The sequence below is a fragment of the Sus scrofa genome, chromosome 4 (genome assembly GCF_000003025.6).
Source record: "Sus scrofa isolate TJ Tabasco breed Duroc chromosome 4, Sscrofa11.1, whole genome shotgun sequence".
Taxonomy (NCBI): Eukaryota; Metazoa; Chordata; class Mammalia; order Artiodactyla; family Suidae; genus Sus; species Sus scrofa.
The window spans coordinates 19,890,759-19,905,679 of record NC_010446.5 but is presented as its reverse complement, the minus strand read 5'-3'; the positions used below and the strand labels follow the sequence as shown (position 1 = coordinate 19,905,679).

The following is a 14,921-nucleotide window of genomic DNA, read 5'->3' as shown; positions in this document are numbered from 1 at the left end:
GGTCTAGTTGGAGCATAGATATGCTTACTTCAGGAAAGTTAAAGGATATTGTTATGGAGGTGTGGTCATGATAACTTTGGAACATTGGGCAAGGGAAGACTAGGTCTGCCATTATTCTACCCCAGTTATATACCCATATGTACTTCTCTGCCTCCTATTATATAGAGATATGGCCACAGACCACTGAGCATGTATATACTGCTTCCTATCATTGTGATGATGCCAGAATGTGGGTAGGTTTAAAGGAGAAGCCAAAAAGGAGCAAGGCAATCCAACCAAACAGAATATGTCAAGGATGTACCTCAGGTTTGTCTAGAAAAGCAATGGGTTATTCCCAGGGATGGAGGATGGATAATTCCTTCACTAACAAACTTTACAAAGGGCTTACTGCAGTGTTTCTAAATGTTGGTTTCACATCAGAATTATCTGGGGAGCAGATAATTTGAAAGATATAGATGCCTGGACCCTATCCTAGACTTAGGCAAGCAGGATTTGGGGGAATGAAACATTGCCATATGTTTTTTTTTAGAGTGACATATGGTTGGTTCTAATGATTAGTTAGCAGGGGTTGGGAAGCACTCATCTATTTTGTGCAGATATTTGCAGAATGCTCAGAAAACAAAGATAAATAAAATACAACCAGTCCCATTCCTGCCTTAGGAGACAAGTCTCTGTTGTCAAAAAACTGATAGTCGGGTGGGAAAGATAAGCAAGCAAAGGTACACAATTAACCAGAGAAGATCTTAGGTAGAGATGGGCACAAAGTGACATTGTGACAGAGATGGAAAAGTCCAGCTCAGTCTTAGGAAGGAGAGGAAGCTTTCTAGAGGATGTCATGTTTGAGGTGAAATATAAAGGATCTGTAGGTATCTCCCAAGTGAGGGAGGCTCAGAAGGATGTTCTGAGCAGAGAACTGAGTCCCCAGCCCCCGTGGGGCTTAGTAGGGGAGAAGCCTGAGAGCAAAGGACTAGGGTACCTACAACCTGGGCCAGGGCTCTTAGGTGTGCCTGAGAAGGAGGAGGCTCTGATGCTGATCAGTAATGTCATTGATTTCTAGGTGTTACCTATGTCATTTTAAAAACATAAATTTTTTCAGAACGTAGTTGACTTAGAAAGTTGTGTTGGTTTCAGGTGTACAGCCAGGTAAATCTGTAACACATACATATGTCTGTTCCTTTTCAGATTCTTTTTCCGCATAGGTCATTACACTGTATTGAGTAGATTACTCTGCAAGTACAGTAGGTCCTTGTTACCTATTTTATATATAGCAGTATGTGTATGTCAGTCCCAACCCCCTCACTCATCCTCCTGCCCCACATTTCCCCTTTGGTAACCATAAAATTGGTTTCAAAATCTTGGAGTCTGTTTCTGTTTTGTAAGTTCTCTTGCATCATTTTTTTTTGTTGTTGTTAGATTTCACATATTAGTGATCTATATTTGTCTTTTTCTGTCATTTTAATTTCTTCCTGTTACCAGGTGCCTTTGTACCTAAGAGACAGTCATGAACAGAATTTGCAATGGAAATACACTGGAGGAAACACACTGGAGGAAAATACACATTCTCTGAAATTTGAAGCCAAAGAAAAGCTTCCAGAGAAAGAAAATGAGAAAGTCTCAAGAATTAAATGGAGTTGTCATAAAAAAAGAGAGAAGGGCAGAAAGAGAGACATTCTGCAAGTACAAGGCATGGAAATAAGAGCCAGCTCTGCATATTCAACGACCGTCAAGTTCAGTGTTGACAGGAACAAAGCACTGGGGTAGAAATGGTGGCCACAGACAAGACTGGGAAGGCAGCTTTACACCAAGCTTAAAAAGCTTCTTGTGCTCTGCTGGAGTCTAGATTCCATCTAGTTGGCATTGGGAAACCCTGGTTATTTTACGCAAGGCAGTGACAGGGTCTGATTTACTTTTCTCTAAGGTCATTCTGAGCATATGCATGTTTTCTTTCTCCAATAGAATCATAAGGATACACTTATCAGGAATCAGATCTTGACTTTTTTTGGTATCACCAACTGGGCTTAGCAGAGTCAGGGATGCTTGTTTAGAGGTCAGTAGTTAATGACGTCATTAATTGATTGAGAGGAAAACTCATACTCAAGCTCATGTCCTATGAACACTATATCCTATGTAGTATCTGATATTTAAAGGTCTCAAGCAATCTTAAGCAGAGCTTCTTAATTTTAGCATTCAGACACATCACCTGGGGATCTTGTTAAAACGAAGATTCTGATTCCTGATGTCTGGGGCGGGGGGTCTGAAATTCTACATTTCTTTTCTTTTTTTTTTTTGTCTTTTTGTCTTTTTGCCATTTCTTGGGCCGCTCCCGCAGCATATGGAGGTTCCCATAGATTCTCATGGGATTCTAGGGGTCGAAACGGAGCTGTAGTCGCTGGCCTACGCCAGAGCCACAGCAACACAGGATCCGAGCCGCGTCTGTGACCTACACCACAGCTCACCGCAACACCGGATCGTTAACCCACTGAGCAAGGGCAGGGATCGAACCCGCAACCTCATGGTTCCTAGTCGGATTCGTCAACCACAGCGCCATGACGGGAACTCCAAATTCTGTATTTCTAATAAGCTTCCAGATGCTGCTGGTGTTGATGATTTGGATTGCCACTTTTCAGGGGGAGGGGGTTCTTTTTAGGGCCACACACGCAGCATATGGAAGTTCCCAGGCCAGAGGTCGAATCAGAGATGTAGCTGCTGGCCTATGCCACAGCCATAGCAATGCCAGATGTGAGCCACATCTGTAACCTACACCACAGCTCACGGCAACACCAGATCCTTAACCCACTGAGCAAGGCCAGGGAGCAAACCCACATCCTCACGGATACTAGTTGGGTTGGTTAACCAATGAGCCACCACAGGAACTCTGATGTCCACATTTTGAGTGGCAGGGATCTTAACTAAAATCTGTGGTCTTATTTGGAGAACATTATAATGGTGGAATCCTCTATGAACTGTCTACGCAGACTGTGGAAATGGAGAGTCTTCACCCTGAGAGAGTGAGACACTTTGGCTAAGACCCCACACAGCAACTCTGACACTGGTTTGAAGGCAGTGGTGTTTCTAGAGGCCCCTCCAGTAGACCTTGATATTATCTGCCTTTAAGAGAATTTCTGATGCTGCTGCCAGTTTCTTCTCTGCACTGCCAAGTACTGAGTTCCACAGGAAAATCCATTAGTAACAGTAGAGTTGATAATAGAACAGCAGATCGTCAGAAGTCTCTAAAAACAGCATGCTATCAGCGTATAATTTGTTTAGGCCTACGTAACATAGAGTCTTTTCTCGGGAATGTTCTAGTCTGAAATTTCATTATGGGACAGTTCATAATTTCTTGATATTTTCCTCTTTTTCTCTATTCACTTTTAATTGTCATTAAATGACAATGTGGCTGTCCCTTGGTCCTCATCAGCTTGTAGGCATAAATGATAGCCACATAGGTTAGGCTGAAGTTTGCTGCCCTGGTGTCACTCACTACTGTGATCAGGTGCTTGGTCTTCATTTTAGGGCCCCTTGACCTTTCTACTGGCTCTCAGAGAAGCCCCATGCCTCACCTCCCATCACTCCCAGCGTTAATGTGGGTCATTGCCTGCACTTCCATCATTTATCAGTGGACCCCAATAGCTGCTCCATCTCAGACAGCTTCCCCCAGATACCATCAGTATCCTTCACACCTACTCCATGCTGGGTGTGGCCATTTAACTCTTGGGTTGAGGCTCATCCCCCTGGTGAGCCTCAGGTGGCAGGTGTCTAGGGTACCAGCAAAGATAGTTGTCCCTGGAGACAGAATGCCACATCCAGCTGGGTAATTTGGGCAAATTATTTAACCACTATAAACCTTAGATTTCTTACCTGTAAATGAGAATCACTAGAGTTCTATAATCTCAGGATTGTGCAGAAAATTAAGGTAAGGTAACCTCCTAACACTATTCTTGGCACATGAAAATTGTCAGTGAATATCAAGCATTATTCTCACAGCTTTTCTCTTCGTTTTTATTTCACCACAGCACAGCTGAGACCAGTTGATAAGGTTTCCATGACATGGCTGATGTCTCAGGGATGATAGAAGGGGATTAAAATCAAGGGGAAATACAACTGCTATTTAATTCAAAGACTCTTAAACGTAGTGCGTCCGAGTGAATCCTTCTTCTGGGGTCCCTTCCTGGGGTATCCTTGCATGCCTCATAGTGACTGTCTTTCTGTGTCAGAAAGTATCTTCCCTGCACGTCAAGAGGGTTATTGAACTTATCTAGACTCCTTTGAGTCCAGACTTGGAGATAAATTTTTGCTATTCTGAAGTTTTCTTCCCCACTCCTTTGAAGGGGAACCTTTATCTTACTCAGGGGTACCACCTCACTTTGAGGTAAAGGCCCATGTCTTTTCCCTTTTCTAGTCTTGCTCCAGGATTCACTCTCTTTGCACAGAGGAAAACTGAAATCTGGGCTCAGTCATTGCTCAATCTCGATTCAGAGTCATGTGGAGATCACTTCTTACAATATTAATAACAATAGCAACTAATTTTTCTCCTGTTTTTGTTGTCCTACTGCCTCTAAAATGATCTTTTAAAAAGATCCTCCTTATTTCACTTTCTGCTTCAAAGCAGTTGTTACCCCCTGCCCCCGCTTCCTCAGGCACTTAGAAGACAAACTTCATGTTTGAATATGAGGCTCTTTATATGTGCAGGTCTTTCTTCTGAGATAACCTTTGCTCCTTTGTTTTCTCCGAAAATGCCCATTCAACCTTCATGGCCCAGTTTAAGTCTGAGTTCCTCTCCAGATTCTTTCTAGAACTGCTGGCACGCCATATCATCAGACATCAGCCAGGCTTACTCCTCCAGGCCCCTATGACACTCTGTACATTTCTTCACTACATTGTAACAATAATACTTCACTTTAAGTTCTGCCTCCCTCTTTGGAAGGGAGCTCTGTGAAAGCACAGTCCCCAGTCCTATGAGTGGCCAGGGAGTGAACTAATATTTACCTGTAATTTCCTGAGTTCTTTTTCACCTCCTCTTTCCTCCGATATTTATTAAAGGTCAGTGGGATAAGTAGGTATGTATTACGTGACCTCTGTTTTATGTATGGGAAACAAGGTGACGAGTCCATAGTCACCCCATCAGTTGAGTGAAGGAAAAGGGAAGTAAACATAGACTGAACTCTTTGGACTTTAATTCCATTGCCCCTTTTTAATCCCCCCCCCTTTTTTTTCTTCTCTTTGACAGAAACTAAACCCTGGTAGGAAAAGGTTAAGATCTCAAGGAAGACAAGACTTGGGCCAAGGCAGATTGAGGGGAGATGTCAATACTCAGAGAAACCACAGCCACAGAATTATAAGGACTTGAAGGTAAAGTTGTTGAGTATGATGAGAAGCCTGGGGTATACTGTTTGTTGACTGACTTTCAGACTTGAAGGAAGATGCTCTTTGACTATAATAAAGTAGGTGGTAATGGAAGTGGGGAGACACTGTGCAGCGCATTACACTTAACATCTGGTCTCCAGCACCATCTCACAGAGCATCATTCCCTTTCAGCCACCCTCTGGATTGCTCTAAAGTGACAAATAATTTTATAAAAGTCTTGAACTGGTGCAGACTTCTTTTTAGAGCTGAAAGCAAAACAAACAAACAAGAAATCCTACAAAGCTGAGAATAAGCCCTGGAGAGAATGAGAGCAGTGGAAATAGTTACGGGGATGAGAAAGGAGATCACAATGTACCTTGTTTCAAACCCCACGAGCTTGTCTCCTTGGTCACTTGCAAGTCCTGTGGGACGTCTGAACAGGGTGGGAGTCGGGGGGTGCAGGGGAGACGCCGGGACAGGAGGTCTCAGAGCTATTTCAGACTCACGGCCAACAGCCACGGAGACCTTGAGTGACGTCATCAAAACTGTCTGGACTTGAGGCCCCTTAAGCCAAATGCGGTTTCCAGAAAAAGGATCCGCCGCATATTTGGAAGCCCATCAACCAAATGTTGTCTCGTCACTTTCGTGCATGAGATCTTTTCATTTGTGAAGAGCATATTATTTTGCTTAATTATGGGCTTTGAGAAGATGGCATAGAGCAGTGGAAAAAGCATGAGCTCGGAGTCAGAGAGACCTGGGTCTGAATCATGGCTGTGCCATCCACCAGCTGCATGGCCCTGGCCTGGGGCATCTCAGTCTCCTCTTCAGGGAACCGAGAACAGTCTTGTGATAATTACCCATATTCAAGGGCACTCCTTAGGATTAGTTGGTTAATGCATATCAAGAATCTCGTATTGTGCTGCTATTTGGATATTTAACAGTCAGTGGCAATGATTAAGAAAGTGTCTGGCTTTTAATGCAGTGACATTTGGAACATGAGATTTCATTTTTGCTCTAGGAGTATGCGTATAGTGGTATGTTTATGATATATATGATTACCTCTGCTTGCAAAATACTGTTTATATGAAATTCCATTTCCCAGTGGAAATTGCTATTATTTAGTATGAAATACCTCCCCAAACTCATATTTCCTAGGAAGTTTTCTTAGATGGAGTCTTACTGGTGTCCTACTAATGCTGATTTCCAGCACCTGGACAATTGGATGTTTTTTATTTTATTTTATTTGTTTTTTTGAGCCACACCCACGGCACATGGGGGTTCCCAGGCTAGGGACTGAATCAGAGCTGTAGCTACTGGCCTACGTCACAGCCACAGCAACACCAGATCTGAGCCGCATCTGCCACCTACACCACAGCTCACAGCAATGCCAGATCTTTAACCCTCTGAGTGAGGCCAGGGATTGAACCTGCATCATCATGGATACTAGTCAGGTTCATGACTGCTGAGCCACAGTGGGAAATCCAATTTAATATTTTTAAATACTTAAGAGTTTATTTTGTACTCATCTATGCCATGACTAATTATCCTTTTCTTTATAAATGATTTCATACGGAAAGGAGATAAGAAGTCTTTATCTCCATCACACAGTCACTCACTGCCTCAGACCTGTCTTCTTATCTCAAGTATGGGGGTAATATTTGACCTATTTATTTTTGGAAGGTCTTTTTTTTTTCTTGAAAAAAAATCAAGTGAACTTGTACATGGGAAAGGATTTTGTAAATTATAAAAGATATGAAAAGGTAAGTTATGATGTGCCTTTTTGCCATCTATAGGAAAGTTCCATGTGCTGTGGCTACCTTCCTCATGTTATTGACAGTTCCCTGCCTGGGAATCACCCTGAGGTCACTTAGAGCCTCTCTCTACCACCGGATGTTAGGAGATTGGGCAACCTTCTTGAGTAATTGTCTCCTCTGACTCAACGTTCCTTGCAGTCCCCACAGTGACCTGTGTGCCATCCAGGGTGAGCAAGGAATTTCCTCTCAAGAGTGTTTAAGGACTAGCCCCAAACTTTCAACTTAGTCTTTTTTTCATACCTCTTCCCATACTACCTACCTCAGTAGCCACAGAACAAATCTATGCAGCAGCTGGCTCCAGGCTTGCTGACATATATTTTGAGTGCATGCTCTGAGAAGGGCGCAGAATCTCTGCTTCTCTAATGAGGTTCTCCCTAGAGAGATATCCATCTCTCCTTAAGGAGAGTGGAAGAGCATGGTTAATATGTGGTGTATGTGCCAATAAATGATCTGGAGATACCTTCTAGGTGTACTTGGCTGTCTCTCCCCATACTCCCACCACTTTGGCTGTTTCTGATTTTCCTTCTTCTAAAATCCCTTCTCTTTTCTTATTTTCTCTTTACTACACTCTGTCCCAATCAATAGACTCACATGGCATCCTTAGGCATACGTCACTAGCTTCATTAGAAGTGCAGTCAGCCTCTGTATGGAGGGCTCCACCTCCACCGATTCAGTCAACTGCGATTTTGGTCTGTAGTTGGCAGAATCTGCTATTGGTTTAATCCATGCCTGTGGAACCTGTAGATTCTGAGGGCTGAATGCATGTTGTCATTTTACAGAAGGGACTTGGATATCCTCAGACTTTGATACCAGAAGGGGTCCTGGAACCGATCCCCCAAGGATACTGTACCCAGAACATAATAGTTATAGATATTGAGTCCAGGTCAGATATGCTCATCCCTTGCTGTGTATTATAATTACCTGGAGAGCTAAACAAACAGTGATGCCTGGGCCCCAATTAAGTTAATGTCTCTGGGGGGTGGACCCTGAGCCTGATAGTTTAAAAAATTTTTCAAAAATGCTTCTAATGTTCATCCAGGTTACATGGGTTAAAGATACTTGGAAAGCAAAGCTATAACAAAGCTATACTAAAAATAAAATAAGATTTATGGTTCAAAGAACTGCAATCATGCGGTTTGGCCATTTGGCCACACTTGCTTGTTTCTTCTCCATCAAATAACAAGTGTTTTTCTGAGAACCACATAAAGAGGGGCTGATTATGTCCAGGCAAAGTTTGTAGGTGAGTTTCAAAGACAAGGTGGATGGCCTTAGAGCTACTATTGGTTGGGAGGACACTCGAGCTGTGTGCTACACTAGACACTTTCTGTGCATTATGTCGTTTAATCTTCTCAACTCTTGAGACATTATTATCCTTCCCAATTTACAAGTGAAGAAACATAGGCACCAAGCAATTGTTTAAATAGCTCAAGATCTGACCACTAGTTAGAAGTGGAGCCAAAGAAATTTGAATGCAGGCAATTTGACTGCAGTCTTCTTTTTAAATCATTTTATGATACCTTCTTTGTACACTGACAGATAAGATGAAAATATAAAAATGTGCTGAAGCAGGGATTCCCAACTTTGGCTGTATAATGGAATCATTGGAGGAGTTTTATAAAAAAAAAAATCCTTTGCTCAGGTAATACGTTGGGCCAATTTAGTTCACATTTCTCAAGAATTGGACCCAGACATCAATCTTTTTTAAAGTGCCGCAGGTAACTCCAAAATGCAGACAAGGCTGACAGTTGTTGGATTAAAGAGAACAATATAGATGAGAGTCATCAGGAAAAGCTTCATAGGGAATGGGTTCCCTGAACCCAGCATGACACAAGGTAATGCCCTCCCCTGGCCAAAGATGTTCCTATCCTAATCTCTAGGACATTTGAGTATGTTGCCTTATATGACAAAAGGGACCCAATGTAGTCATATGGACCCTTAACTGTGAAAGAAAGAGGCAGAAGGAGAACAGAGAGATGGCCGCATGAGAAGGGCTTGGCCCAGTGTTGCTAGCTTTGGAGATGGAGAGCAGGCTCAAGGAATGCAGGTGGCCTTTAGATGCTGGAAAAGACAAGGAAACAAGTCCTACTCCAGAGCATCTAGAAGGAATACAACCTTGCCAACACCTTAATTTTAGCCCAGTGAGACTGACCTCCAGAACTGTAAGAAAATTAATTCATATTGCTTAAACCACCGACAGTAATTTGTTTTAGCAGCAATTTGTGCCTTAAAAAGGAATGGTTTCAAGAAATGAGAGTGAAAAATACTGGTTTAATTGCAGATTAGTTTTTCTGTGTGTAATAACCTATGTACCGAGTACCTGCCCTGTGCAGCGCCTCTACGATGCCGGCATCTGTAGCTCATCCAGGATTCAAACCTAATCCTTCTGGACTCTGGAACTGTTGCTCATTCCAATTACCATCCCGTGTGCTTCTCCTCAGGACCATTTACAACTCTGGTGGCTTTTCTGAGCTTTGTTGAGTAAAAGGCAAGGAAACATGACATCGCAGAGGTCCTTACGGTACAGAGAAAAAGGATTCTCATACAAGCTGCTTAGAAGAACAAATTACTGCTAATTACCAGGATGTTTAATGGAGATCAATCTGATAGTTTTGTGCAAGAAGGATTGAAGTAAATGAAGCTGGGGCCGGGCAGATCCGTCAGGAAGTTGGACAGCAACTCAGGCTCCTGTGGGTTTGAATTCTGAATGGCCGTGGTAATGGCGGAAATAGAAGAGAAGAGGATGAATCCGCGAACCCTGGAGAAGAAGATCAACCCACTGGAAATTATCCGCCCTGAGAAGGGCAAGGGAAAGGCAGTGTCAAAGACAACCGCGGGTTTTTAGGTGAGAGGTGGCAGGCGAAAAGCGCGGTTGGTGGTGCCCGTGGCAGAAATGAGGATGTTAGGAAAGAGATCACGTTTGGGGAGTGGCATGGGGTTTATAATACAGAATTTTATTGGCTTTTGTTTCTGGGAGATTCTAAATCCTTGAACTACCCCAATTTATGAAGAGCGTCTTTTTGATGTTTATAAACTTACAAACGCAGTCCCTAGATAATTTTAGTATTGGAGCTGGTCACAAAAAAGGCCAGCCCAGTTGATGAGATTGTTGCGATTTTGAGATGTCTTTTGACTTCCGGGGCATGGAAGAGGGTGAAAAATCAGTTCAATCAGTCATGTTCCTGTAATGAAACCCCAATAAAAACTCTGGACCATAGAGCTTCCTGGTTGCTCAACACATTCTTGATGTGCTGGGAGGACACCGCCTCTGATTCCACAGAGAAAGGGCATGGACCTCCCTGGTCCTGTCCCTGGGAGGATGCTTTGTACTAAACCGTGATCATAAAGGACAGTGCTCTCCTGAGTTTCGTGAGTCATTCTGGCAAATTATCGAACCTGAGGAGATTGTAGGAAACCCTCCTTTGTGGCTGGTCAGAACCGTAAGGGGCCTGAGGATCCCTGAAACATGTGGCCAGCAGCTGGCCTTTGAATTTAGGGTAGCCTTGTGGAGGATTTTCTCCTTCACCTCTGAGGTTTGTGAGAACTCCCACTAGTTAGTATCAGAATTGAATTTCTGTTCACCCAGTTGGAGTGGAAACAGAATAAGTGGACACTAACATGACATAAATATCTAAAGGCAAAACTCAGAACTGCGTGAAACCAATGCTCCCTTAACACCAGGGCAAAAAGAAAATGCAGAGAACATTAAATATGACATTTTAATGCCCACTTCTTGATTCCCAATCAACTTCTCTCTGACTTCCCCAGTGTCTCGCACCAGTGTGATACAGTGGAATAGCAAGGGTTTTAAAGACAAAATGAAATTCGGAATCTATGTGTTACTTACTTGCTAAGAAATTGCGGACATATAACTTATTCTCTTTGCCCCCTACCCCTTTCTCTTTAAAATGGGGATATTGAGGAATGTGAAGGCCTAATTTGTAAAGCTTTTAAGAGAATGAACATAAAAAAATAAGATCTTGGCACATGACAGACACTCAGAGATTGCTGTTTTTTCCTGTTCTTTAAGATTATTTCCGATTGGAATGGTTCTGTGAGAGAGATTTCCTTTTATCCAGATTCATCAAAAGGAAGTCAAAGGGATTGATGTGCCTTTACTGAACACTCAAAGAACTGTCTGCCCTTAAGGGGCGATGGGTTAACTCAAACTCTCAAATGTCAGTGACTGTTAGAGTTTTGTCTTAAAGAGGATTTTCCCATAATTGAAAATTTCACCATCTCTGTGATACATGTGAACAGAGAACATCTCTGCAGTGCCTGCCTCTGCTGTCTCTACAGTGCTTGCATTTACTTAGTGCTCATTTGTCACAAACCACCAGAGCTGCAGGTGCACTGGGTGCAGACTGTGTCATAGGCACCATTGTTGTAGGTACTCCCTAAGCTTCGATGAGGCCAAGAGAGCCTGGGGCCCAGAACGAAAGCCAGGCCTGTGGATACTGCGTTGTCTGCTTAACTGCCTTCTTTTGACTTTTCTCTCTTCCATTTTGCAGTGAAGCGGCTGTAACTCTGAACCAGTAGCCTGTTATAGAGCAAGATAACACCTGATTTTAAGTCCTATCAGTTCTGCTAAACAGTGTAATTGGTGTAGAGCTCGTCTCTCTGTCTGTACCATCAATAGACTAAAACTAAAAGCTCAGAAGCTTATTTGGACATCCCATGTAAGTTACAACACAGAACATGGCATAGCAAAGAAGTGCTTTTTGAAACGTATGCCTTTATGGAAGAGAAGTTCATCCAAAGGATGGTTCCCAGCCATCACAGGGAACTATATATTTAATCACTTGTGGTAGGACATGACGGAGGATAATGTGAGAAAAAGAGTGAATATATATAACTGGGTCACTTTGCTGCACAGCAGAAATTGACAGAACATTATAAATCAATTATAATACGTAAAAAAAAAATCCAGTGTGCCTCATTTTAAAGCCCATTTCCTTTACTAAAGGTTTACTAACTCATGTGGACCTGCCCCTAAGAAAGGTGACCACTTATTTCTAAGTGGAATGTGTTCTTATTTTATTCCCAGACCTCATCAAGTTTTATTTTTTCTAGAAACTTTCTTATGAAATTCCCAATGCCTTAAACATGGCTTGGTCAACAGAGGCTATTTTGAAATAATTAGGAAAAGATATAGTGCCAGTTACACCCAAGTGTGAGTCTGCTGGCTTTTTTTTTTTTAATACCCAGTTTCAACTTCATGGTTTGGGTTTAAACAGAAATTTATTCTGGAGGCTTTAGCTAAGCTGCTTCTTTTGCCATCCCCTCTTAGTAAGCAAATCCTGGATGCTTTCCTTGCCACGAGTGCTTAATGGCAGAATACATCATGTCACCATCCAAGGCAGATTCTTTGAGTGGCATATTCTCCTGGCTGGAGGGAAAAAGCTGATCCAGACACCACAAAGGGCAGATGGAATTTTCCATACAAAATCATTACTCTTGGATTTTTGGCTAGTGGATTCTATTTCTCAAAAGTGTGACTTTTTCTCCCTTGACTCTTAATGTCATTCTATCTCAGGAGTGATGTTTAGCATCTTGAGCTAAAATCCAAAGGTATAATCAGGATAGATCATTGGCAGGAATTATAGGACTTGGAATAGCTGTGACTAGATTAGGCAAATATTGCACCCAGTCCATACAGTAGATAGCAGTAGCAGTCTCTCTTTTTTTTAAAAAAAATGATTTTTATTTTTTCCATCATAGCTGGTTTACAGTGTTCTGTCAATTTTCCACTGTTCAGCAAAGTGACGTACATACATTCTTTTTCTCCATTGTCCTCCATCACGCTCCATCACAAGTGACTAGATATAGTTCCCAGTGTGATACAGCAGGATCTCATTGCTTATCCATTCCAAAGGCAATAGTTTGCATCTATTAACCCCAAATTCCGGAGTTCCCGTCGTGGCGCAGTGGTTAACGAATCCGACTATGAACCATGAGGTTGCGGGTTCGGTCCCTGCCCTTGCTCAGTGGGTTAACAATCCGGCGTTGCCGTGAGCTGTGGTGTAGGTTGCAGACGCGGCTCGGATCCCGCGTTGCTGTGGCTCTGGCATAGGCTGGCAGCTAGAGCTCTGATTCGACCCCTAGCCTGGGAAACTCCATATGCCGCGGGAGCGGCCCAAGAAATAGCAAAAAGACAAAAAAAAAAAAAAAAAAAAAACCAAATTCCCAATCCATCCCACTCCCTCCCCCTCCCCCTTGGCAACCAAGAGTCTATTCTCCAAGTCCATGATTTTCTTGGGTCTTTATTTTTTAAAATGGTAGATGTCAAGGGAAGTCAGCTGCTAAGGCTGTGAGGATTTAGTAAAATAATGATTTAATAAGTGAGTGAGAGAGAGAGTCAACTAGTGGGGTTGTTGAGATTTAAGGAAATGATGTTTATTATGGGCTTCAGTGTAGGGTTATGTTCCTAGCAAGTTCTCAAAGGGCATTAACTGTGAGTTCCAAGGTCAGTGTAGAAACAGTGCAAGTTGGAAGATGAATCGGGGACTTCTTGGCTTTTGGCCTTATAGGACATTGTATTTTAAGAACCTAAATGGACCCAAATATGGGAATAATAGGAAACCATGTAATAAATGATAGTGATTATTGTTATTACCATTGTTATTATTACCATTAGCATCAGTATCAAGAGACAGTTAACTGTCAGTTGATAAGGGCAGTGATAGATACACACACAGTTTGACTAAATGCACCCAGAGAGGGAATCTGGTTGTTCCCTGTCTTCATTAAGAGAAGCACGAAGTTAAACAAGCATCTTAGTAGGACTGAGGAACTCAGTTCTTCCAGCTGTGTGGTTTAATTTCTCACCACCTCATTTGGATCCTCAAGGATTATATACAGTCATTTCCAAAACTGCCCAATAAGAGTTCTAGCATCCCACACCTAACCCATGGAATCAAAATCATCCTGGAAGGGTGCTGGGAACGTGCGTCTGGAATAAACATCCCAAGTGCGGTTGATGATTAGGTTATGTCTGAGAAACCCTGGGTTAGAACATTCTAGAAAGGCCCAACTGCTCTAAAATTCCATGTGGGAATTTCTGTTTAAAAAAAAAACAAACAAACTTTTTTTTTCCCCCAGTTTCAGTTTTAGTGAGAGCTAAGTCCTGGAATCGGGTTCCATTGGCTGTGTATGTCTCTGCGTATATGTCACAGGGAGTCACTATAGCAATAAGATACTTTTTTTCAGTCTTTATATTCTCACTCTTTTAAAAAATTAATGTAGTTTTAAAACATTTAAATCTGAGGTCATCACTCTCCAGTATGGCTTAGGAATGGCTGGACCAAGGCATGAGAGATGGACAGGTGACCTCATGTTGCCTCTTAGAAACCTTTGATGCCTCGAGAATGACCCAGGTTTTATGCATGATCTGCCCTGTTTACCTCCTCTTGTCTGAAGTCAGTGAGTCATGTAAAACCAAAATTGCTGTAGAAATGTTAGTTTGGAGGACGTCTTTGTTCTAGTTAGAAGGATTTTTGTGGAAATATGACTTAAGCTTTTGTGTCTCAGAAGATGAGGTGGATTTCCCTGGGAAAAGACTCAAGAAAACCCAAGGAAACGGGGGATTTATTTTGTATTAAAATACTTGGAAAAAGACAGGAATCTCAATCTGTTAGTCATAACTAAGTGTTCAGTAACGGTGCTCCTCCTCTGATGACTCTTTTGGAAAGATGAACAATTCTTTAATGTGACCTTTCTCTTCCACTCCGGGCGCCCACCCCCAGTCTGAGTTGTCTATTTACTTCA

General features: G+C 42.3%; 1 protein-coding gene across 12 annotated transcripts in view; it reads left to right on the top strand.

Annotated features, from left to right (window-relative positions):
• The window catches only part of COLEC10 (collectin subfamily member 10), a 450,751-nt gene that overhangs the window by 238,061 nt on the left and 197,769 nt on the right, over positions 1-14,921 (top strand). For 9 of the 12 annotated variants that reach the window (XM_021090573.1, XM_021090569.1, XM_021090571.1 and 6 more), the window contains 2 exons: positions 1,477-1,727; positions 5,228-5,349. The gene's annotated coding sequence lies outside the window, so the exon portion shown is untranslated. The remainder of the gene's footprint in view (positions 1-1,476; positions 1,728-5,227; positions 5,350-14,921) is intronic. The other 3 variants (XM_021090566.1, XM_021090563.1, XM_021090564.1) reach the window with 1 other exon arrangement.